Below are 26,523 nucleotides of genomic sequence, written 5' to 3'. Positions count from 1 at the left end.
GAAGTGGGGAAGATAATTAACAATTATTAAAAATTTACTTTGTGTTAAATATCATCTTAGAAATATCCTCCCCTTACTTAATATGCTTATTTTTTTTTACCATAAAAGAGTTAATACAACCTCATTACACAGAAAAAGTCATCTATACTTAGAGAAGTGATGTGCTCAAAGAAATGCCAGGATTTAAACATTCTAGGTTTTCTAATTCTAAATGTATATTTCTTTTTACTGTAATTCAAACTATGCTGGCATTAGAGTTACATTTGCAATGAATGTTATAATTTATTTCAATTTGCCCTCCACTTAGTATTAATTTATACTGAAGTTGATAGTTTACACAATATTTTGCTACAGAGTAGCTTATTTGATCTTAATGATTAGTTGTGGCAGACACTGTTGATGTCCCACCTAAAACTACCTGGACATCACAATTCTTGAAAGTTTCACTGTAGGATCTGTAGCTCTATCTCTGAGGGTTTTCTTTAGCCACCAGAAACACCTAATGGGTATATATAGGACAGGGCAGAAGAGGCAGGATGGTAATGTCCCTGGAACTAGCTCTCAAGCAGTAACTAATCAGAATTAGTAGATAACTAGTCCAGTTCCCTGTCTATAAGCAATAGAGCAACTTTGCACATGTTCTGCAGGGTTTCCTAGAGTTCCTCAGCTGCCCACAGCAGTCATCTGCTCCATAATACAGCCTTTATTGGCTCATTCCCTTTCCTTTCTCACCTGCTATTCCAAACCAGTGCTTCCTGGGATTATCTCTGAAATTAGCTTTCATTTAAATGCTTATCTCTAGTTTAGAATACAACCTCCCCTACAAATGAGGAGAGACTAAGTAAGGTTAAGAGATTATTTATCCTTACCCATTAATGGGGAATCAACTATCAAGTTTAACCTGTGATTTCTGTCTCTACATGCATCTTACTTTCTGTGGCAATTTTCCAGTTTATTTTCTGGGCCTTCCTAGTATGGGTGGGGGTGGTGGAGATCGGCTCTCTGTTACTGCAGCTGTGTAATAGCTTCTTCCTCTATTCCACATGCACAAAAGCAGAGAGGCCAAATCAGTGGTGTTGGTCTCAGCTTGGGACAAATGTACATTCCATGTGGACTTTATGTTCCACTTGAATTAAAGCGGTTTTGTTACAGATAATATCAGTTTGGGGATTTTAAATTTAGACTTTAAACAAAGCAGAATTTTTCTGATTAGCATGCTAAAACTATACTCACTTGTAATAAACAATTAGTAAGGGTAAAATATACAAACTGTGAATTGTATTTTAAGCAAAATATCTCACTCATTCAAAAGCACGTTGTGGGTCTAAAGGGATTAGGTTTATGCCAGTCATTGTTTTGTCCCCATTTTTGCTCCGTGGCCCTCTGTTTACAATGGCTGCCGTTCCCTCTTTCTGTCTGCACTAACAGAAGATGCCTTTGACTCTCCCCTCACATAACGCAATACCAACTCCACAATCATGATTATTCCTAGACATGATGCTTTGGTTTTGCTGCTTCTTTTCAAAATTTTAGTCTTCTACCTTCGTGTGTGTGTGTGTGTGTGTGTGTGTGTGTGTGTGTGCTCCCTCATTTTATCTCACCTGCTTTTTGGGCCTTTGTATGTTCTTTATACTCCATGAAGTGGGCTAACTTGGCCTGCTGCTTCCTCTGCTGAACATCCAATTAAACCCTGTGATCCCGCTCTCAAAACATCACCAACATCCAAAATCAGGCTGTACTCCTGATTTTAATTTTTTAATTTTTTTTTTTTTTTTTTTTTTTTTTTTTGAGTGAAGTCTTGCTCCGTCGCACAGGCTGGAGTGCAGTGCTGCGATCTCGGCTCACTGCAACCTCGGCCCCCTAGGTTCACAGGATTCTCCTGCCTCAGCCTCCCAAGTAGCTGCGATTACAGGCACCTGCCACCACACCTGGCTTATTTATTTATTTATTTATTTATTTATTTATTTATTTATTGAGATGGAGTCCTGCTCTGTCACCCAGGTTGGAGTGCAGTGGCACAATCTCGGCTCACTGCAAGCTCCGCCTCACGGGTTCACGCCATTCTCCTGCCTCAGCCTCCCGAGTAACTGAGACTATAGGCGCTCGCCACCATGACGGCTAATTTTTTGTATTTTTAGTTGAGACAGGGTTTTGCCATGTTGGCCAGGCTGGTCTTGAACTTTTGACCTAAGCCTCTCAAAGTGCTGGAATTACAGGCATGAGCCACTGTGCCCAGCCAAATTTTCAATTTTTCATGTTTAATTTTTGTGTACACTCTTTCTCTCTTTCTCTCTCTCTCTTTATATATATATGGTGCATGAGACGTTTTGATACAGGCATGCAATGCATAAAAAACACATCTTGGGAAAGGGGGTATCCATCCTCTCAGGCATTTATCCTTTGTGTTAGTTTGAAGGGGTTTTTTTTGTTTGTTTCTGTCTCTGATTTGTTTATTCCAGTATCCACCTTGCTCTCTAATCATGTCACTCAGAATTTATGTTGATCATTGTACTTATCATTAGCTGACATTAAATCATTTATTCACCAATTTATTTATTTTTTCTTTCCTCCTGTATGTGAATCTAAGTTCCAAGAGAGCAGGAATGAGGTGAGATGTTTTGTTTATTGTTTCTGATTATATCCTGAGGTCTTGGCACATGTTCTGCCTCAAAGTAAATACTTGAATATTATTTGAACAAAAATGCCTCTTGCTTGGGAAAAATTAAATAAAATTTTAATTTTAACATTTAAATATTAGTATTAAAATGTTTAATTTAAATATTAATATTAAAATGTTTAATTTTAATATTAAAAATCTTCTTCTTAGAAAAGATTACCCTTTGTATTTGAGCATTAAAATACTGACTTCCTAGGCTGAGGTGGCAGATCTCCTGAGCTCAGGAGTTTGAGAACAGCCTGGGCAACATAGTGAAACCCTGTCTCTACAAAAAATACAGAAGTTAGCAGGCATGGTGTCGCATGCCTGTAGTCCCAACTACTCGGGAGGCTGAGGAGGGAGGATCACTTGAGCCCCAGAAGCGGAGGTTGCAGTGAGCCATGATTGCTCCACTGCACTCCAGCACAGAGGTGGAGTGCTCTGCACAGAGTGAGACCCTGTCTTAAAAACAACTACAAAAACTAAAAAGAAAAATGAATTAAAAAAAAAACTGGCTTCCAGAAAGCCAGTGACTAAGAGGACAAAACAAGATCTGATCAATTGCAGCTCACTATAGATAACTGTTAAAATTTACTTTTTATAATGTGAAATTATTTTTGCAAAGAATGAAAAGAAAAGATTCTTATTTTACAAGGTGATTCCCTGGTTTTACCAAGAAGACAAGGGTTTATGAAAGCATTCCACAGAAACAGAGCTATTTTTTTTTCCAATGCACACTTCTCTGCAGTTAATATAACTAATAAATTGAACAAGCATAATCTTGCATATGTTATTATAAAGCAGTGTATTGTTTTTATAAGTATTTGAACATTGCTCAGTGGCTATTTATCCCTTGCACCTAAATGAAAACAGAAACAAAACTAAAATAGCTCATGATTTCTCTAATCGCTATTAAGTTTAAAAAAGTATTTTAATCAATTTCAGTTCCAAGATGTAGTTTCATTTCAGAATTAGAATGTTCACTTGCATGTGATCTCAAACTATCCAACTATTCTAAGTTACAATTACTTTCTCCTGTTTAGAGTCTATTTCTGTCTAGACACCTGTTGCAGAGAAGGGAGCAAGGTCTGCTTCTGTCTCAACTATCTTGTTCCCCATCTCCTATGGGTTTTAACCTCCCCAGAGTTTGAGGACAGTTTGGGAAGGAAAGCGGTGGAGGGTAGGAAAGATCTCACCTGACTTATACTGTCATATACTGACTGTACATTGACTCTAATGGGGACGTTCTTGGGCTCTTTGGAGATAGCCCCTCTACCAATACTCACAGCTGGGCCACTCTCCTGTAGTTACCCTGATGGAAGTGATACACTCTCCCCTAGCTTTTTACTGATTCCTTTCCAAGTTCCAAGTAACCTTCAGTGCCCTTTGCTGAGTCCTGCTCGCTCTTCAATCTAAGACAGCTCCACTGGCTGTCTCTCGCATCTAACTTGCATCTGGTTTGTGGGTAACTTTCAGGCATCATTTTACCGGACTAAGGACAGTCCTAAGGAGGCAACCACTCCTTTCTTCGTTCATCAGCAGCTAACCAGTCCATCCCTTGCTTTTAAGATTAATCTAGGGAGAGTCTGATATCAGCCTCTTTCACTAGACTTGAGGTGCAGAGAAGCTTTGGGTAAGTTTGAGATTCATAGCAAAGCCATCTGCAAAGGCACCCACGATTTCCTATATTTTTTTGCTCACTTTTTAAAGCTCTCAATGTGAGATGTTTTGAGTATTGTAACTAGTATTTGTACAGTTACATTTTTCACAACTTTTATATTAATAACCTGTTACACACACATAAAAAATGCTCCATTTCTTCTTTGTCTTGTATTCTCATAGTAAAAGCATATTAAAATATAATGGCTGCATAACAAACCAAATAATCGTTTACTAAAAATATGTCTAGTGCACTTAAATAAAGCAAGTGATCTTGAGTTTGGTTATTAACACAGAGGCCCAATTCTGTGTTTCCATAGTAGACTATAATACTAGCTAATGTTTACTGAGTTTTTCTTAACTTCCTGGCACCTTGCTAACTGTTTATATAAATTATGATTTGAGGAGAATCAATAAATAACATTTATAGAGTGATTTTGTATACCAAGCACTCTTCTTAGTACTTTATGTGTATTAACTAATTTAAACCTAACAACAAACCCATGAAGTAGATGTTACTATTAACATCCCAGTTTTAGAGACAAGGGAATGAAGGCACCAATATTTAAGCAATTTGTGTAAAAATACATAGCTATGAGAGGTCATCTTTCCTATATTTTACAGTACAATTTAGGACTCAGCATGTCTTGTTAAAATATCTATTTGTGTCAGTTCTACTCTCATGGTTATCAGCATCTCAAAGGAACCCACCAAGTGCTATTTAATCTTCCAGTCCAAGTACTTAGTTCACAATAGAGATTATTTTTTTTCTTGCAGTTGAATAATACTTTCAGTCTTGGGCTAATTTAAATATTTTCAAAAATATTCTTAATTACATAAAATTAAGAAAATAATCATTAGGTATCCTTCCAAATTTTTGGTCGAATAAGTTATAAAACAAAAATATAAAAGAAATAACAAGTATTCTAGTTGTTTTATACTAAGAAATTACTCCTCTCTAAACAATTGTCAGTGATGAATATTTTTTTTTTTTTTTTTTTTTTTTTGAGACGGAGTCTCGCTCTGTCGCCCAGGCTGGAGTGCAGTGGCGCAATCTCGGCTCACTGCAAGCTCCGCCTCCCGGGTTCACGCCATTCTCCTGCCTCAGCCTCTCTGAGTAGCTGGGACTACAGGCGCCCGCCACCACGCCCGGCTAATTTTTTTGTATTTTTAGTAGAGACGGGGTTTCACCTGGTCTCGATCTCCTGACCTCGTGATCCGCCCGCCTCGGCCTCCCAAAGTGCTGGGATTACAAGCGTGAGCCACCGCGCCCGGCCTGAATATTTTTTTAGATCCTTACAGATTCCATTTTAAGCAAAATAATAAAGACTTCATCTTCACAGTTCTTGCTCTGTCTTTACTTTTGAGCAAAATTGGGATCTGTCTTTTCTAAGATGTATACATTGTCCAGATCCCTGGGCTTCTTGGTATTCTCAATAAAACTGCAGTTCTTTAAGGAATAACTATTGAATTCCATATTTTTTTCTGATACTAATCATAACTACATGAGGAAACAAGAAATTTAATTTGTGCTCCATTATTCTACTCTCAAATTAACGGTGTTATATTTCTATGAGAAATTTACATCGTATTGAAAACCATTAGTCTACAAAAGAGTTTTACATTCAGAACCCCAAATTGGAATTATTAAATTATTTTATATAAGTCCTATAATTATGGTAGAATGCCTTAATAAATTACTTGGCTTTGAGAATGTAAGAGGATTGAAAGGTAAAATATACTAACTCTACTTTGAACATTAATTGGATTTGGGGCTCTAGCTTTAACATATTATTTGGTAGTTAATCTTATAACCTTTCTCACCACCCCACCTCCCCATTCTGTCCTCCCAAGCAAGAAAACACTATGGTCATGTTTGTATAATTATACAGATGTCTACTTATGCTTATAAATAACTAATGTTATAAAAATAATTCCATAGTCACATATTCTCAAGTTTTAATCATAAGAAACATTGACTGAAGAGAGTGCATCTAACATCAGAAGCATATATAAAGGAGAGGGTTTTTTTTTCCTTCTAAGGATCTAAACTTTGCTTATATAAACGTTCTAGATTTCCTAAATAATGTAATAATCTTAGTTATAATTGCCACAAAAACTACATTCAGTTTTTAAGCTTATGTGTATAGGAGTTTATACATTAAGCCTGGTAATAGGAGCTCAGATTTAAAAAAAAAAACAAAAAAAAACTTGTAATGTCATAGAATGTAGACTATTAGATTTGAAAGTGATCATAGGGATCATTAGTGAAATATCTCATGTTTCAAATAGGAAAATGAAAATCCATCATAGTATATCTTTATAAGGTGTCACACTCACTAATAACAAACTGAGTCTGGATTACAGACTTCATTGTTTTGCATGAAAATTAGAATAGATAACCAGTGCCCAGTAAATGTTCCTTCAGTCAACTAATCTATCAAGTTCTAGTACTCATTTTTAAATGCTAAATTTGCAAATTACGGTGAAGACAGACAAAAATATTTTTCTCCAAGAAGAAAGAACTACACATAAATGTTCTTGTGAAATGGGATCTTCTTTGGTTTAAATGAAAAACGTGCCAGACAAAAGTGATAATAGATGAAAGAAAATTGAGTTTTTCAGTGGTGTAATTCTAGGATTACATAGAAAAGAGCAATTCATTAGTTTAAGTTTAGCCAAATTGGGACCAGAATTGGCAATTTCCTCTGCCCTATTATTTTGAGGGGAACATCAAGATTCTATTTTGCCTGAAATATTCCCTATAAGCCTTTGTGTTTCCTGCAGCTAATTTTGTCATCACTTTTAAAGAATTAAGCCATTGCTAACAAGGAGTTAGCAAATCACATCATTGACTAAAATTCTTATCACCACCACCAGGAGCAAAGGAGGGAATAAGACTTCAGTTTGTTGATGAAGTCAGAAGTATGAACTCATATTCAGGTCCTTTGTAGCACCAGGATGGGAAGCTATGAGTAGCAGATACATTGGTTTCTAGAAGAAAGTGCAGGAAGCCACCTAAAAGGGGAATAGAGGAATGCAAAAGAAAAAAAGTTGCCAAAGATAAAATTGCACTGAGTCCATTCAAAACAACATCAATAGGAGGTATGTGGTGATGTAACTTCGGATGTACACAGATTTAAATGAGATCTTATAATCTTTCATTGCACATTTTACTTTTCTTCCACAGTGCTTGCCAAGGCTTATAATGATATATTGTAAATGTGGTAATTTAACTCTTGCCGCTCCAAATTTTCTCTCTCTCTTGCTCTCTCTCTCACACACACAGAGACACACAGACACACACAGAGACACACAGACACACACACACAGACACATAGACACACACACACACACACACACACCCTACATACCCATACACACAAATGCATGATTTATTATGGGTATTGAGGGCAAAGGATATATTTCTTTACTACTTTGTCACCAACGTCTAACTTGGGGCTTGACACACAAAAGTTGTTAAATAAATATTTGTTAAATGAACCTATGTGAAGGAATAAAAAAACAGAGATAGTTCCATAGTGTCTTTAAAAGAGTTGTTTGATGTTATCTAATGTCACTTAAATTATTTAAGTCTGACTAGAAAAATCAAGCAGCCATTATGGAAGGAATGGAGCAAAAGCCAAGCTATAACAAACTTTATGCCCACTGGTAAATGCCACAGACTTAAATGTCAACAGTTGCCAAGGGCTGAGGTAGTTTGTGATGGTTTGGGTAAGTTAACTATGTAAAACCATAAGATATTTTAAGTAATTATTGCTTATGAGATTCCATGGCTTTTATGAAAACAAGGTTCTGTAAAATATAGAAGTGATTTTTAGTCATTTTTAGTATTATCGTATGAGCAGTAAGCAGTGGCCACTGGATCCAAATCCAGAACCACAGAGGTGTTGGCTTGACCACTGAGGGCTACACCATGCTTTCTTTCACGTGCTCTTCATTATATGTGTATATATGTTGAAAGCCAGCAATATGTGGAAAAGAAACTTCTGCTCAATGATTATTTACTTTGGGTTAAAAATGAATACCGCAGCCAGATTCTTTTTCCAATTTTTTTTTTTCTCATTTTGACCACTGCCTTGGAGAATAAAGACCTTGGATTGTTAAAGAATGTTGAAGAAATTTAAATTTGACCTCTCTCTACTTTGAAAGGCCAGAGAATTTCCCTTACTTCCCTTTCCTTCCTTCCTCCGCATTTACCCCCTCATTTTAGGAACTCTTTTACCTATGACAGGATCATGTTTTATTTTTGGAGAAGGGACATCCTTAGGTTTCACGCCATCCATGACCAAACACATTCTCTCATGTCCTCTGTCACTGTACCAGTGGAAGCATAATTCACTTTGCAACTCAAATTAGAATTCCGCAAAAGGAAGTGCAGGAATGGCTGGCACACTGAATAAACCTTAGGTAAATTTAAGCTTTGACTTCTAGTCTCCATGATCTAAACTTACCATCCTCGTTACTGGAGTGATTATTTTTTCACCAAAACACATGTTTTACATCCATTGAAACATTATTTCTCCTTAGGAAGCTCAGAAAGCCAGCCTGCTTAAATCTGTATTAAATGGCCTCAGCTGGCAAATGTTTTGAAACTTAAAAGTCTCCATATATTAGTGTCTCTAAGACTAAAAATCCTCTATTATTGACTTATTCATAAATTAATTTTAATATCAGAAATAAAAATTATATCAATAAGTGTAAATCGAGATTTTTATTTTAATGCAATCTTCTGTTTTTTATAAAAGAGTTTTTTTCTTTTCCAGGCTGTTCAAGGATAGGTAAAGAATTACAATTTGAAACAGAAGCTACAATTACTCTTGAATAAATATCTGAGCAATTGGTAGTTCTATTTTATTACAATCTAAAAAGAAGCCAAGTTATGTTTCAGGATTTCTGTCACTTTTAGTGTCCTTTGAAAAAATAGACAGTGAGCTATTCCAGCCATCCTCTTAATATGTTCCAGTGCTAGAAATTATTGTCTAGTATATAAAACTATTCAGTATGTTTAATTTAATTATGCTTCTGTAGTTGAAGATTTTGAATCCTTCTGCATCGGTAAATGTTTTCCACCAACATGACTCCATTTGTTTTCATAAGCACTTATTGATACCAGATACTTTCCATCATAAAATGCTTAGGTTATAATTAAATTTCCCAATGACTATTAAATAATGATAAATGACAGTTTTTGAAATTAAAGTTTAAAACATTTCTGAAGGATATATATATATGAAGGAATAAAAATATGATGAGCCATATGATTTCTATCTGTCTATAAACCACCTCTCAATCACTTAGTAGCTCTTAGCATGGGAGTACACATATGTAAATTACAAAATAATTTAATGTCAATCACAGATTTAGTTTGAGGGCTTAGCTATGTATTTATAAATAGCAATATAGGCCAGATCATGTATATATTACTATGTTAGACACTCATAGAATCAGAATAGAATTTGTCAATTATTTCAGTCACCAAAAGATCCTGAGAAACAGAAATAGAAACCCCTAAATTTTTTTCTCATGTTCTATTGTATTTCTTTATTTTAAATGCAGTATTATGGATAGTTGAGCTCCTAATAATATTTGACATTTATAAATTTTGTGTTGAAGGCTATGAAGAAAATAAATAAAATCAAAATTTATGTAGTATTCTAAAAGTGTTATTGCTACTCAAAAAGTAAGGTAAATTTCTCTTCAACTATCATTCCCCTTTTGTGAATTATTGTAATGAGAGTGTCTTAGTCAGTTTGAGCTGCTGTAACAGAATAGCGTAAATTGGGTGCCTTAAACATCAAACATTTGTTTCTCACAGTTCTGGAGGTTGGAAGCATGAAGTCAGGGTTCCAGCATGATTAGACTCTTGCAGAAGGAGCTCTTTCTGTTTTGTGGATGGCTGTTCTCTCGTTGTACCCTCACATGTTGGATAGCAGAAAGAGGGAGAGCAAGCTCTCTTGCATGTGCCCTTCTAAGGGCAATAATCCCACTCCTAAGGTTTTCACACTCATGACCTAATTGCCTCCCAAAAGATTCCATCTCCATATACCATCACAGGGGGAAACAGGCTTCCACATGTGAATTTCAAGATGACACAATCAGTTCATAGCAGAGAGTTCTCTTCTCTGTGCCTATTTGACAGATGGAGTAAGTCTGGTCCTTGTATTTGCATATTGTATAAATTGTGACTCACTATACATGGAGATCATTAAAACAAGAAGACAATAGGGATCACAAAAAGTTAAGATCTGAAATATTGACAGCACAAAAAAAAGTAGAAGTGTATATCACACCATTTTTCAAAGACTGAAGGAAGATGACAAAAAGTAAATCTGGCTTAGGTTTGCAAATTTGTGACATTTGTTAGAGAGACATATGTAGGTGGATATGGTGGAAGGTACAAAGTAGGGAAGCAGGAAATTATACATCTGATTCATAAAATCAGAAAGCCATTGAATTTATTGATAGACATTAAGCCATGGAATAAAATATGTGTTTGACAAAAATATTAGACTATATGTAGCTTGTTAAAATTGTAGAACAGGGGAATTTTAAAGTTTTATTTTGAATATATGTGATAAAATAAAATAAAATAAATTGGAATTGAATAATATAAGTTGAGTAAAATGAAATTTATCCTTATCCTTTTTATTTTAGTTATTATTTTTAGTTCTGGGGTACATGTGCAGGATGTGCAGGTTTGTTACATAGGTAAACATGTGCCATGGTGGTTTGCTGAACCTATCAACCCATCACCTAGGTATTAACCCCTGTATGCATTAGCTATTTTTTCTAATGCTTTCCCTCCCCCAGCCCTACCCACTGACAGGCCCCAGTGTGTGTTGTTCCCCTCCCCGTGTCCAGGATAAATAAAATGTTGTACATATACACCATGGAATATTATGCAGCCTTAAAAGGATTTGAGATCATGTCATTTGCAGGGACGTGGATGAAGCTGAAAGCCATTATCCTCAGAAAACCAAAGACTGCTTGTTCTCACTTATTTATAATTTGATTTTGTATGCTAGTGCTCTTGTTTTGTCTTAAAGCATTTCTAGAATTTTTAGTGGGTAGTAATGTTTGGACAAATCATATTGTGACGTATTTATAAAGTTGATAAAGATGTAAGATTTAGCAATTCTAGTCTTAATCTTTTCAAAGGTGACTTTTCTTACCTTGAATTTTGTAGGAACCCCTTGCAATTGGGAGACACTTGTTTAATTATCCTTTCACTTTTCTGCCAGCAATTTATATTCCAAGAGTAAATGAAATATGGATGCATATTATATTATCTACTTATCTAGTTTTTTGTGATAGGCATCATGTGTTTAATGGGGTATTAGATAACTTCAAGCTTTAAAGAACAGTAGGCATTATGAGAAAGGTCAGTAGTCTTAAGCCTGATTTATGAATATACATCTCTAACATGTATAGCCTACTAATTTACATTTCCCCCCAAATCAACAAAATACCATAGTGAATGCTAAGTGTGACAGTCGTTCTGATGATAGCATGGAGATGCTTTATATGAAAAATAATCCAAACCTTATATAAAGGAAATAAAAGTTGATTATTATAAATGTGGCAAATATATGAAACTCTGTCATTTTACTGTGAGCTTTTCAGGGGTTCCTGTAAACCAGATTTTAAGGACCATTTTATTCTGTCTTATCCTTCCTGTAAGTCTTAGAGTAATCAGACTAGAGAGTGACAAAAAACCTAAAAATATGTAATCTAATTTCTTCATGTTGCATGTTTAGAAACTTCAGAAGTAATACAGCTTATATGTTGAAAGTACATTTAAATTCCCCTTAAAAATATCAAAGGAAATATCTCACTTATGTGAGTTCTATGTACGTAAGTTGACACTTGAGTTATCAGAGTCTCAATTGAAGTTTATTTTTCATGTGTAACTTAAGTAAGTCTGTGTCTCCCAAATGATCTGTGGAGCAGGTTCTTGGTTGTTGTTGCTGTTTTAACTTTTGTAAAACATGATAAAAATTAACTACTAGATAAATGATTAGGCAGATTTGAGGGTAATGTCTCATTGCTATAAACATTTACAGTATATAACTATCATTCTGGCTTATCTTGTGAATAGATCAATAAAAGTTGGTGGGCCACATACCATAATTTGTAAACCACTGACTTAAGAAAATAAAATTTTGAAGGACGTTATGGAAAATAATTTTTAAAATCTGCTCCTGAAGCTAATAACACATGAAAATATTGGGGACTTTTGTCAAATACACTAATATGCAGGCATAATACCAATGCTAGTATACTTTAATAAAAATTCATCAAATAATTAGTACTATTATTCCATTCTAAGCCTCAGCTTGTCATTGTTAAATGGTCATAATAATTTTTCTAGACCCAAAATGATGTTTTGAGGTTTGAATGAGGTAATCTGTATACAGTTGAGTGCTATGGGTAGGAATAGTTGCTATTATTTTTATTGTTGAATATTTGGTTTTTGTTTGTTTGTTTGTTTGTTTTGGGACAGAGTCTTGCTGTGTCACCCAGGCTGGAGTGCGTGAAAGTGGCTCAATGCAATCTCTACTTCCTGAGTTCAAGCAATCCACCTGCCTCGACCTCCTGAGTAGCTGGGATTACAGAGGCCTGCCACCACACCTGGCTAGTTCTTTTGCATTTTTAGTAGAGACTGTGTTGGCCAGGCTGGTCTTGGATGCCTGGCCACAAGTGATCTACCAGCTTCAGCCTCCCAAAGTGCTGGAATCACAGGCGTGAGCCACTGCGCCGACCTATTGTTGAATATTTGATTAGTGCTCTATTGCTTTCTATCTCATCTTCAATTTCTTTCTTAATACTTTCTGAGAAGCATTATTATTGATATGTATTTATTTGAAAAGCAGCATTTTAACAAATATTTAGTCAGTATTTGCTTCCATAGAGAATCCCAAATTCTCTATGTAATACATATTTCCATCTACCACACACAATTGGTAAAGATTCTTGAATTCTTGGGGCTCAACTTTTGAAAGATTCAGTTGTGGGGACTGGATTTCCCAGAGCATGAAGATAAGTGGCACTCTCTGTGATTTATTTTTTCAATTGAGTGTGTTGCAACACAATTATCAGAAATCCCTTAAGACTATGAGAATTCACCTTACGTCAAGGGCACAATGAGTGATATTTAAGGTGAATTCTTCAAATGTGATTGTGTGATTCTGTAGTGCTGTGCTTCCCTAATGCTATGTTGTACTTTAAATCAGTGCTTAAGGAACTCTTCAGAAGAGTCAATTAAGACAATAGTTGCCATTTAAAGGGTCAGCAAGGATTGAATTCTGCCATAGACTGTTCTATAGAAGATAATTTTGGATTAATCCAGTGATGAAGGTTAGCAAGTCATGGGAAATGTTTCTGTGAGTATCAGAGTTATTGCTGTAAGCCACTGCTGATGGAAAGACTGACCACTAAAAGCTCACTAGTAACCATCCCCACTAACAGAGCTACCACCACTGACTGCTCTCTGGATCCTACCAGATAGCTGCAAATGCTAAGTGGAACTGGCAAGCAGTACTGCTAAAAATTCCCCTCTCATGTGCTCTTTCTTGTATGACAGTCCCTGTCCAATCTTACCTCATAGCCTGTAATCTCTGCTGAATTTCTCAGATATGGGACTTCAGAGTCCTCATTTCTATATCACCAGCACTTAGCCTAGAGGCTAAAACATAGTAGAAGATAAACATTTAATAAGGAGAGAAGGAAAGAAGAAAGGCAAGAAGAAAGGAAGACAAGGAGAGAGGGAGGGAGAAAAATGAATTAGAAAGAGATAAATCAGTAGATGGGAACCATCAACGAGATTAGAAAATTGTCAGTTGGGGTGAAACTGAATGTCAAAGAATCCTTTCCCTCTCACTATGAATTACCCTTGTGTATGGAGAGTGGGCTGGAGTATATATAGATTGTTGAAGATGATGGTTTGAGATGGAAGAAAAATAGTAATTGTTGACTTTTTAAATAAGTATCTCAATGTGAGGAAAAAATAATATTACTCACTAGTAAATCTCATGGTGTCAAAAGTCCAGAATTTCTGGAATAAATAATGAAAAATGTAAATTGTAGTTTTTCTTATATTCTTAGTAGATGGCTTTAAGTGGGAAGTATTAAAGAAACTTTCTTAAAAATTTGGAAAGAAAGCAAACACCAGGATCAGATACCTGGTATTAGTTACCTTTTTTTTCATGTAGAAGAGAAATATGCTGGCACTAAGTTGTAAAGGCTATCTTATAGGAAGAAAAAATTGAGGCTTATACTCTATAAATTTCAATGTGGACACAAAGTGTGGGAAGATCAAAGCAAAATCTTACTTGTGAGAGAAACCAACAAAAATAAAAAGATGCAGTAAAACAGTGATAAATGAAGAATTTATTTCAAAGTTCAGCCAAGGTACATGTCATTCTGAGAGCCTGAAGGAACCGAAGTCTTCAATAATATTCTTAAGATACTTCAGAGCATTACAAAGTATGTACTTCACTAAAACAAACAAACCTTGACTTCATGATACTGTTAGTGTTGTGATAACACACTTAAAGTCACTTTAAAGTATGTAGGAGAAAAAGCAACTTTTTAGGACTCTCAGCATGCCCAGACAGTCACTGGAGAAGTTGTAAAATTGTGTTGATTGGGATGTTGACTCACCTCCCAACTGATTTGATGTCCAGTTGTGACCTAGGGCCATCTATCAGGAGAAAGCAAGACAGAGGTAATGAGTAATGCATCTAAGAGAAGGATGGAGCTTGTAAAATGTTCATTTTGTCGGATAGTAAAGCCTATGGGCGTCAAATGTGTTGGCTGAGAAAATATGGAATTCTGATTTTTACCTTTAAAATATGGAGAATGTCTTGGGACTCTATGATATATACATTTCCCAGTTTATGAGACAACTGTGATTGCTCATTAATCAAAATATGTGTACATAATCAAAAGAGCTATATGCCAGATTTTTATTCTTTTGGATTATATGAAGGTGGGTTTTTTTTGCAAAGAACTAACCGTGGCTTCCTAATTCTCCATTTAAAAATAAATTTAGTAGTCTCAGAGGCAGAAAATGTTAATAAAATAACTATAGAAAGCTGTTACATTTCTTATGGTATAAATTTTTACAATTTCCATTACATTTCATACATTCAAGCAATATTTTTAAAAGCAGATGGTTTGGAGTAATAAATATATTTAACTTTAAATTTTTAATCCTCCATTTCACTTTCCCTTCTTATTAATTAATTAATTAATTAATTTTGAGATACAGTCTCGCTCTGTTTCCCAGTCTGGAGTGCAGTGGTGCCATCTCGGCTCACTGCAAGCTCTACCTCCCGGGTTCATGCCATTCTCCTGCCTCAGCCTCCCAAGTAGCTGGGACTACAGGCGCCCGCCACCACTCCAGCTCATTTTTGTATTTTTAGTGGAGACGGGTTTCACCGTGTTAGCTAGGATGGTCTCAATCTCCTGACCTCGTGATCTGCCTGCCTCAGCCTCCCCAAGTGCTGGCATTACAGGCGTGAGCCACTGCGCCCGGCCCACTTTCCCTTCTTTATGGTTTCTCCTTTCTCGCATGCATAGGTTCTTTCATCGTACTATCCCACTATTACCATCTGTTTTCCAAAGAATTTATTTTTATTCTCTTTGCCTTCAGCCATGCATCTTTTGGGACCCAAGCAGCTTGGCCTGTATGTCTCATATCACCTAGTATGGCAGAGTACTTTCACATCTATTTAGTTCAATTTCACACACTCATTGTAACTAGAGAGACTTTTTTTTCGTAAGCCCTTGACAATTTTGACAAAAGCAAAATATGTCCTTTTCATACTCTCCACACACTTACACTACCATGGTTTGCACATAGTGTATTTTTAATAAATTATGTTGACTATTAATGGAATTGACTTTTTTTCAGCTCTCAATCTCTTCTTGAGACCTCAATGTAAGCGAAAATTTGAGATATCTTTCTGTATCTTTCTTTTTAGTACGTGACCTAGTTATATTCCGTACTTTCTCCTCAAACTCCACCTGTCAGTAATTTCAAAACTTCTTGATTTGAGCCTCTGCTCTTTTTCAGATTCATGAATTTCATGTTCTTCAATACCACACTGCCTGTATTACACCATCAGATCTTATCTCCCAGTGGAAGGGGAACTAGTACATTTCTTCATGGAAAGGGACTAATGACAAATAATAATCAACTTTCTCTGCAGTCTCTTGCTTTTGCGTTCCTTGGCTTCTTTAAACTAGATTAATCCATTCATGTGTCCCGTATCAATCAGGTGGAGCTTAATCAAGCTCCAGTCCCTAGACAGTCCTGATTTAAGTCAGGAATTGATTTCTATTTTCTGTGCCAAGCCAATTGAGAGTTAACATTTGTTGAATGCCATTGAATAGTCCACACTGAGACTTAAAATACAATTTTTTTTTTACTCTTTTATATTTGTTGAAGGAAAGGTAGGACTTACAGAGATTATTTAACTTGCCATGAAACACTAATAGCTGGCATATTCATATCTGTTGGTTTAGAAATAATACACCACAACACATTAGATCTGGTGCCCTACTTGTAGCAGATGAGTTACGCTATGACTCATTAGAACTGAAGCACAAACATTCATATTGTCACAAATTATGTCTCTGTCTCTTAATACTCTTGACTACCATGTTTGTGCAAGTCATAAAATTGAACTTCCACTTTATGCTAAACTCTTTAATTTTAGCTAGATACTCTGCTTTCTGTAGTGCAATGTTAGAGCTGAAGCTCAAATTTAGTAGTTGGGCAGCTCTATTTCCTAGCTGATCTTGTCAGTCAACCATAAAACTCTATCCTACTATTCAAGTCTTAACTTGTAACCCAGGCTGGTGGCTGAAAACATGTTGCCTATGGATAAATGACAATTACATTTACCAGCCTGAGTATCAACTGTCACAGCAGCTCTCATCTTCTGTACCTCATCTATTTAATTGAATGTCGACATGGCCCCCTAACAGCCACTCCAGGGAATGCTTCTTTGGCCAGGGGAGCCACCTGATCCCTTTCATGAGACACAACCTTACACCAGAACCTGATTTCTCTCTTCTTTTTATGAGAATTCTTGAATCCCTCTTACTCTAAGATTAAGCTACAGCTGTACTGGCTTAATATAGTATCTAGGTAAATAAAATTATACTAGGGAGATTTTCAGTAATGACAATAGTTTACTGGGGAGTTTGTTTTGGGGCTGAGTCAGTTGCTATTAGTTACTATTAGTCACACACATATTAGTATGGTCTGAATTTTGATGCTACTATAAGTGTTCTTAAAGATTACTTTTTTGGTCCTTTGTCCTTTTAAATTTGGAGGCTAAATTGATGTCACCTGATACCTGGGAATGCTAGAGGCAAGTTGACAGGGAAGTCTTTTCCTTGGACACAGAAAATGGGGAATTGGCTATATATCCTTTGAAAATTCTTGATTTCATTCAAGGTCCTTACATCAGTCATGGAGATATATCATCTTAGAAAAGGATAACAACTGTAGTTTATGAATGTTAAAGATGTTAAAAAATGATGAATTATAAGATTTTATTAAAATGAATATCACTCACGTTCACAGTAGTTTAAAAAAAATGTTGTTTTTTCCTAGGGAGAAAAAGTTTATGTATACATGCAAATACAATGTTATAAGAGCATATCTCAAGAAATGTATTTTAAGGTTTTCAATGGTCAACTCCTCTGGCACAAATTATATTCTCTAATGATGTGCACTTCCTATGACAGAAGCCTATGTTCCAAGTGTCATCTCTCTGTAATAATGTACATATTAAGGAAAGTGTATTTTATATAAAGTACAAGATGTATCAGCAGAAAAAAGCTATTTAAGTAATTTATCTTGATAAAAATAGTCATAGTTAAGATATAAACACACATGTCCTCCATCCAGAGATGTAGTTCCTACAATTCCATGATGCCATGAAGGCATCTTCTCATAGAGAAAATACCTCTCTCTGGAAGAACTTTTATGATTCACCCTGTCTTACATAGCAATTAATTTGTAAACGCTGAATTTATATCTCATTATTTTTGAATTTGGCTATTGTTTTTTACCATTTGGGCTCTTTGCTCCAGAAAAGCCCCAATCCCGTCATTGTCTTGATCCCCACATGACAGTTTGACTTTAATCTTAGATTTCCAGGCCACAGGTCTCCTCAGGTTTGACAAAGATCATGCCAAAATTAGTCTATTTCACCCAGCAATACGCATAATACCACTGTCACTTTTTAACTCACCTTAATATTCCTTGACCTGGGCTCAATAAAACAACAATTAAGAAAAACAAATGAAACACTCAAAGTAGCTGATGAATCAGAAGCAATGTAGTGAGGAAATATCATGATGAGTTTGAGGCTACCGGATTGGATTATTTCTAGACTATCATTCCAATGTTTATTCATTTTATCAATGTTCTGGTGTTGGCTATACATAGAGGTAAAGTAAATACAATAACAGATTTTGCACTAAACAAGCTTATAATTTGGTAAAACAGACATATAAACAGACAATGAGTGAATACAAGAAAACAAATAGATTTCAAAAAAGAATTTTTGAATTCAGCATGAGATATGTTGAGATTTGAGTGCCTAGGAGACATTGCAACAAGTATTGTAATTCATAAATGTTGAACATTATGGATTAATACGATCAGAGATTTGTATAGTCATTCATATGTGTATTTAGCAGCTTAAATCATTGGAATGTACAAATAACTTAGTGAGGGTTTATAAACTGAAAAAAAAAAAAAACGAGACTCAATGACAGACTCTAAATAATCTCAACATTTTATTGAGTTAAGATACCAACAGTGTCTTAACAATATATCAATCAATTCATCTATTAATCAAACATGGTTATTTGCAGTTTTTTTTCTGTTCATATTCTTTGCAAGACAGTAATATATTCTCTTTTAGCAGTTCTCATTCCATTTATTCCATTTAACCTTTTCATTTGGCAAAACTGAGGAAATTCAGAAGTTAAAAGATATTTCAGAAATTATTCTCATAATGAAGGATAATTGAACTAAAATTCACTAAAGACTTCTAATGTATTATGACTTCTAGCCTTCTTAATCTTATCGTAATTGAAAAGACAGTGCTTGATTGACAAATATAAATGTAGCAAAAAATCAGCATAATACTTTAATGGCTAATATTTGCCACAGTTCTTATCAAAATCATATTACTAAAAATTATAAAAAGTTGATAAAATACTTGGCTTATTACAAAGTGAAAAAAGTAAAGTTTTTGCTTTTTTTACTTGCTAATATTCACCACTCTTCTGGCCTGAACCCCATTTATCTCCATTTGCTTTACATGAAGACATGTAATGTCTTATTCTGTCAATAACATCATCCCAACTTTTTTTTCCTACTAAATTTCTAGAAAATCAGTTCCTAAAGAAAATCAGAGGGATTACCTTTATGCTAGTGTAAAGCAATGTTATTTCAGGTGTTTTCCTTAAGGAGCAGCATATTTGTTAACAAATTTTTTCCCCAGTATGACATATGACACTTGGAACAAGTACTACATCTCTATAGAGCTTTCGCAAAAGAAAATAGTGTCATTTTATATCTGATTGAACTTACCTCCTTTTTATGCTCAAGAAGACTAAAGGAACCAATTTCAACTGTTTTATTTGTGGCATTTTTTTAACAGAATAACTCTCATGAAGAGAATATTTTTAAAATATATTGTTAGAGTAATTATTTAAAACACTTTCTAACTTACAAGCAAAATTTGCAAAACAAATAAAAAACACTTCTAAAAAATTCTTTTGGCATTTGCTTGGATGGAGTAATTTAATGGCTGCCTTAAACAAATAATGGAAAATAATAATATGGTTCTGAGAAGCTTACCACTTAGTGGGTCAGACTAAAAAGTGAACAAGAAATGACAATATGTGAAGTGACAATTATACAAAAAATTATATGCAGTGATAGGATAAACACAGCCAGCCTGCATCACTTGTTCAACTGGGGAAGTCTGAGTTTAGATAGGACTATGTGAAAACAATTATTTTATATTTATTTACAAGGATCATGAGCACAGCATCCATGATTTCACCTACAGTGGTTAAACACACATAAATTATTTTTATGCAAAATGACTTTGTTTGCCTAGAATGATTTTATGTGGTTGATTCAAATGTTTATATTCCATGCATATGTTTCATAAATAATTATCTCTGGAATGCTGGAAGTAGGTCAAAGAGATATGTACTGTGATAGAGGATATAGGGCAATCACAGCAATCAGTTTTGGAATTTTATAATAATTGTGTAGTTGAGTTTGCATTCTTCTCATTTTAAATCTATGCTTAAGTCTCAATGAATGTTGTCTCTATAAAAAATTCAAGAGATGTTTGCCATAATAAAATTAATTTGTCATGCCAACTCTCATCCAACTTCCCATAGATGCTGGGGACTCCATCTCACCACCATCATGAAACATGTCCAGCATATTTATTTTACAGATGTGGAAATTGAGACCTACAGTTAATGACTTTTCTAGATTTCTATAAATGATAATTATATAATCTTCATTAAAAGTTAAAATACTAACTCCATATTTACAAAATAAGGAACCACTGTGAACAAGGTGATAGCTGTCCAAAAATTGAGTGCAAGGTAATCTGTTTCTTGATAGACCTTCCCTCTGAGAGCTGACTTAACTGCACATGTAAAAATATATGTTCTTTATAGGAGAAAAGGCATACAAATTTATTTGATCATAGTTTTATGTGGCACGGGAGCCTTTAAAATGAGGACCCCACACAAAATCTTTCATTTAAAATGTTTAGTTTGTGTATTTTTTTATTCTTCCTAGTCTTCAACGTAAGTACTCCAGCCCCAACCTCTCACACATCTCTACTTACATCATGCTAAGTAATTATAATTAGCCTTAGATGTCACCTACCATTTTACTTTTTTGATGGCTCAGAATAATTTGTCTAAATTGTGTGAAGACAACTTTTTGAGTTCAGGTATGAAGCCTGGGTCATTATCTTAATTCCTGGCTGGGTCATTATCTTAATTCCTGGCATGCTCCTTTTGTTTAGAAAAATCATGTTAAAAACTTTTAGTGACCTTGTGCATGGTATTATGATTCTCTGAAATCTTGGCCTAGAACATGACAAATTATACATCAGAAACTCAAAGAAGTTGTACAGCTGTTTTTCTTTGCCATTCCACACCATCCACAGTTCATCAACATAATGGTGAAGCAACACACTCAGAGATGTTCCTTTTTTAAAAAAATTGTTTTCCAGCTGTGATAAGAGTACAATCATATGTGAACAACAAACTGAAAGGAATACCGAAATGAATTGTAGAGTTAAAAGCAAAATATAGAACAAAATGATATTGATAAATGTTCAATTTTATTGTTCATTGCAGTATTAAGTATTGTAAGCTATTCAAAATATGAAGAACAATTTTCCACATCTAAGCCAACATTTCTGTTACAATTGATAAAGGAAGTGATTCTAGAAGAGTGAACTGAAGTGTACCTCTTCTCCTTCCCAGTTGAATTAGTTACTGTTTCACAAGTTTCCTCCAGACCAAATATTATTTTGAAGAATGTGTCAGCCCACATTAAGCCTTATTGGACCATGTGGTGAAACTCTTTCCAATTCAATAGTTGAGGGTTACTGAATCTCTTGGCAAGAGTGGATGAGGGTAGGGGAAGGGTCGCATAGTATCAGTGAATATTTTCCAATGTCTTCTGAGAAACAAAACAAACAAACAAAAAAAACAAGACAAATGGCCACCATTTGTTAGGAACATTGCATGAGTCCAAATTAATGTTAATGGAAATAAAGCCTTCGGTGTCTTCTTTTGTTTTAGTAACATTTCTTCTTGAATAATGTCATCTCTACCAATTGATTTACCTTGTCTCTGCATGTTGACTGTATTTCCTAACTCTAAACTCCAAAATTTCAAAATCTTCTGCCTAGACATATCTCCAAAACCCAGGCATCTAAAAGTGAAATATATCACGAACTCACCATCTCAAAACTGCAGTAGCTTTTCAGGTTACCTACTAATAGCCACTTCTTCCACCTATGTAGATGACCATATAATTTATTTTTCAATCTAGGGCACTTTTGTGAATTCAAAGTGCTTCTATTAATAATTACTGAGTCCGCATGCATATAGAGGAAGAGTCCTGGGGAAATCAGTATGTATGATCATCCCTTATATGCTGCATTTAGTTAAATCCTCCATGGAGTCTAAAACTCTGAAAATAGTAATCAGCTTTTTTTCCCTTATCTCACCCCTTTTAAGGAATCATTAGGTCTTATCAAGATTACCACCATTAAAAAAATAGCTTTTGTGACCAGTCACGTACTTACTCCTTATTTAAAATACTCATATATTTTTTTTTCCTGAACATGGAAAGATCCTAACGCTCCTGTGATTTCAGCATCTTCTCTTTACAATATTCTCATTGCTTATCAGGAGGATTTTTCAAAAATAAAAATCTAGCCAAGTTATTTTTCTCTCGGCACATTTTCATTACTCTCTTACGCCGCTTAAATGCCTCTTGGGATGTAGAGCGTTTTTAGTTTTATGCTTCAGCTGATATAGCTCACCTCCCTGCCACCTGTTGTTAGAGCCATGTGCAACCATTCCTTGTTTCCCTAATTCAGTGTACATTTGACAGCATGATGCCTTTATACAAGTCATACCCTACTCATGAAAAAGCCCGGTCATGTCTTATGATTAAGGAAAGCTTAGAGTTTCTCGATTATCTTTGAATATGATTTTATTTGAACAATATAAAGCACATACTATTTTCCTCTTTCCTTCCTTTCTTCCTTTATTTTCTTGGAATTCACCTGGAAAGGCTGGCTGTAAGGTAAATGTTGTCTGTTTATCACCCAAACAACTACATAGAACATTTTCATTTTAAAGGCAGATCAGTAGACAGAGTCAAAATGCAGGGACAAAATTTGCACACAATATTCAAGTGTTTAAAAATAAGTTTACTTTTGCATTTTATTACTAATTTTATCTGCAAAATCTGAATTACTGTTAGTGAATAAAAAACCAAATACTCACTTTGTCTATGATTGATGAAAGTTATATTAATTGTTTCCTGATATGTATTTTTGCTGACAAAAAAACTAACTTTCTGGGAGGGAGTTGAGCCTTTATTTTTCTTAGGATTTGATTTGTTAGTTAAATATGATGATTCAGGTTTTACTTATGTTTTACAAGCTCTTAGGAATCACTTTATAAACAGCATCTCTTTCCAATTCTCTACATCCTTTTCTTCTGGAACTCAAATACAATTTGGAGAGGTTTAGTCTTGCTTATCTGTTAAACATTTCTTCTTTGTGCTAAATTGTATGTGATTTCCTTATTAACTATATTCAAATACAGTAATTCTGTTGCTAGTTTTATCTTAGAAATTGTTCAGTTTTTCTATTGATGTGTTTATTTCAATAACACATTTTTCATTTCTGTAAGTTTTTGACAGTTTGCACATGTAGATGTTTCTAAATCTTGTTTTTTTATTGCCTATATTGCTTACTTCATTTATTTGAACTTTTTAACATATTGCCTTTCTTTCAGATCGATTTCATAAGTTGTATGATTATAATTCTCTTATTGTTTTCACTGGCACACGTTTCTAACATTTGTTTTCTTTTCATGCTTTATAATGTTGAACAGTGACCCTATTGGAATGGGTTGTTTTCCAGATGAATTGGATGTACCCTGAGTTATAGAGATTCCTTATGTGACTGCTTCGCATTTGACTTAACTAGTTTTGGGTTAATTTTCATGGCAATTTCTTGCCTTATTTCTGAACCCTACATTTACAGGCATGAGGTTCAAAATTTCACAGGTGATTATCTTTACCTATGTCCAGTGCTTACTTCTGTTCTAATTGGGCTAGTGGGAGGATTTTTTTTATTCGTCATTTTACAGATGATTCCTAGCTTTAGGTTGAGAGATTAGTTCCAGATTCACATATTGCTTAGACCTGTGGCCTCAATTTCGGTTCTTGCATGGGTTTTAACACCACAGCCCCTTAGGCACATTTCATTGTGATGCTCCATGTGCTATTTGCTTTACTTCTCATTTATCTTTATGGCTACCTCTTCCTCTTTTTTCTGCTGTCATATTAAAAAACAAAACAGAATAAAAACTTTCTTGCTTTAAAATTTAACTAAGTTAAAAAATTTCAAAATAAAACTAAACAAAAAATGTTTGTTTAGCATTTCTATTCAATGTGAACTGAGAGAAGAGCTTCCTATATTTCCTCTCTGTTTTTGACAAATATAAATATTTTGCAATTTTTTTCTAACTTAGATGACATCTTGATCTTCTCTTTGCCTCAGATCTTACCTCAACCATTTCTAATGTTCTACTTTGTGAAGTTATATGCAGTTCTTCTCTAAATGTACTTGCAATTTTTCAGTTTATAACCCGGGAAGTGAGTAAGAACTCATTCCTCCAAGATTCTCTTAAACATATTTGAACTTTTCCTTAGCATCCTCTTCCCCCAGGAACTTTTCCTGAGGCTAAAGAGGCTTTCCATTCAATGTTGTACCAGTAAAAGCCTGCACGATAACTGATGGCTAGTAAGCACTAAATAAATGTTGTTAAATGAATAAATTCGTAAGTGAAAAGAATAAACCAGGCAACTGTAATCTAATTCTAGCCTATGTTCTGTTTTCGTCAGTCCTCTGGGTTTAGGAAGAGCTTCCCTCTTACATTTCCTGTCATACACAGTCTAAATTCTCTCTACCCAAGGTTTACATCAACACTTTAGCTTATGTTAGCCGGGCTTCCTTTTAACTATATGCATATATATATATTAGAGAGAGAGAGAGAGAAAGAGAGAGAGAGAGAGAGAGAGAGGTTTCGGAATACATAAAAATATATAAAAAATATATATCTATGCAAATATATGTATATATAAATATATACAAATATATATTTATACATAATATATAAAATATATAAATATATAAAATTATATATAATATTAAAATATATATAAATTTATATTAAAAATATAAAAAACTTAACCATCCTTGTTTTTCAGAACAGTAGTCTGCAAATTACAACTATTCATTTACTTTTTTGTTCTAGGTAGGTGATACTACTTAGCTCTTGGGGCAATAAACTTTCTTTCCTAGTCTTAGTGCTAGAACTTCCAGGAAGGTCTGACTTACTGAACAATGAAAACTCCACATTCAAATATTTTCAAAATCTTATACCTATTTCCATGGAGAAGTTACAAAATTACAAAGTTGTTTAAGTGAATTTACAGAGGTTCCCTATTTCACAAATAGTGATAACCTTGAAGAGATTAAAAACTGTAAATTGGACATTTTAATCTTGATAGTAGAATTCACTGTGTGTCCTAAAGGAGGTATAGAAGACATAAAAATCCCAGTTGTCTGCCTGGGATCCAGCAGATAACTACATCTCTGTGGACCCTCTCATTTGTTATGCTGGCTATACGTATTCACTCCTGCCTCTTGCATACATAATCCCCTTTGGTTACTCTTCACACTTCAATCATTTTTTTAAGATACATCAAATTTCGCCTTAGACATGGACATTCTTGACAACTTCCTTCTTCTTGTAAAGTCTAATCTATCCTCCTTCACTATTTCTTCCATTTGTATTTTCTGCGTGTTTATCCCTGAGCACTAATGAAACATATCATTACGATTATTTACTTAAACGCCTTTCTTCTCTTTTAGATTTGAGTTCCTCAGTGTTCTGTTTCATAAGAATTTTGTGTAATTCTTGTCATATAGTAGTGCTTTATTATGTTTGAATGGATAAATCAAGACGTAAGTTTAATGTTTTGCTCTCCTTTTCTCTTCCTGTTCCATCTCCATGACTGATTCCTCGCTTCTTTCTACTGCATTAAACCATGAACTTAAAGTGAATGACCACTGAGCTTGCATCTACTGAAAGCTAGCCTTTAGTGGAGCTCCACTGGGTAGAATGAGTGAAGAATGATTTGTGGACTGACAGATTTTTACATGGGCTCTCTCTATTGTCTCTGGCCTGTGTCTTGGATTGCTCTTGAGCTGCCACATACAGAATCTTCAGATGGGCAGCAGGAAAAAAGAACAAATATTCTTTAAAACATGCAATTGTTTCCCATTAACCAA

This window comes from Symphalangus syndactylus, chromosome 6, assembly GCF_028878055.3.
Source record: "Symphalangus syndactylus isolate Jambi chromosome 6, NHGRI_mSymSyn1-v2.1_pri, whole genome shotgun sequence".
NCBI classification, from domain to species: Eukaryota; Metazoa; Chordata; class Mammalia; order Primates; family Hylobatidae; genus Symphalangus; species Symphalangus syndactylus.
This window is presented reverse-complemented; position numbering follows the sequence as displayed.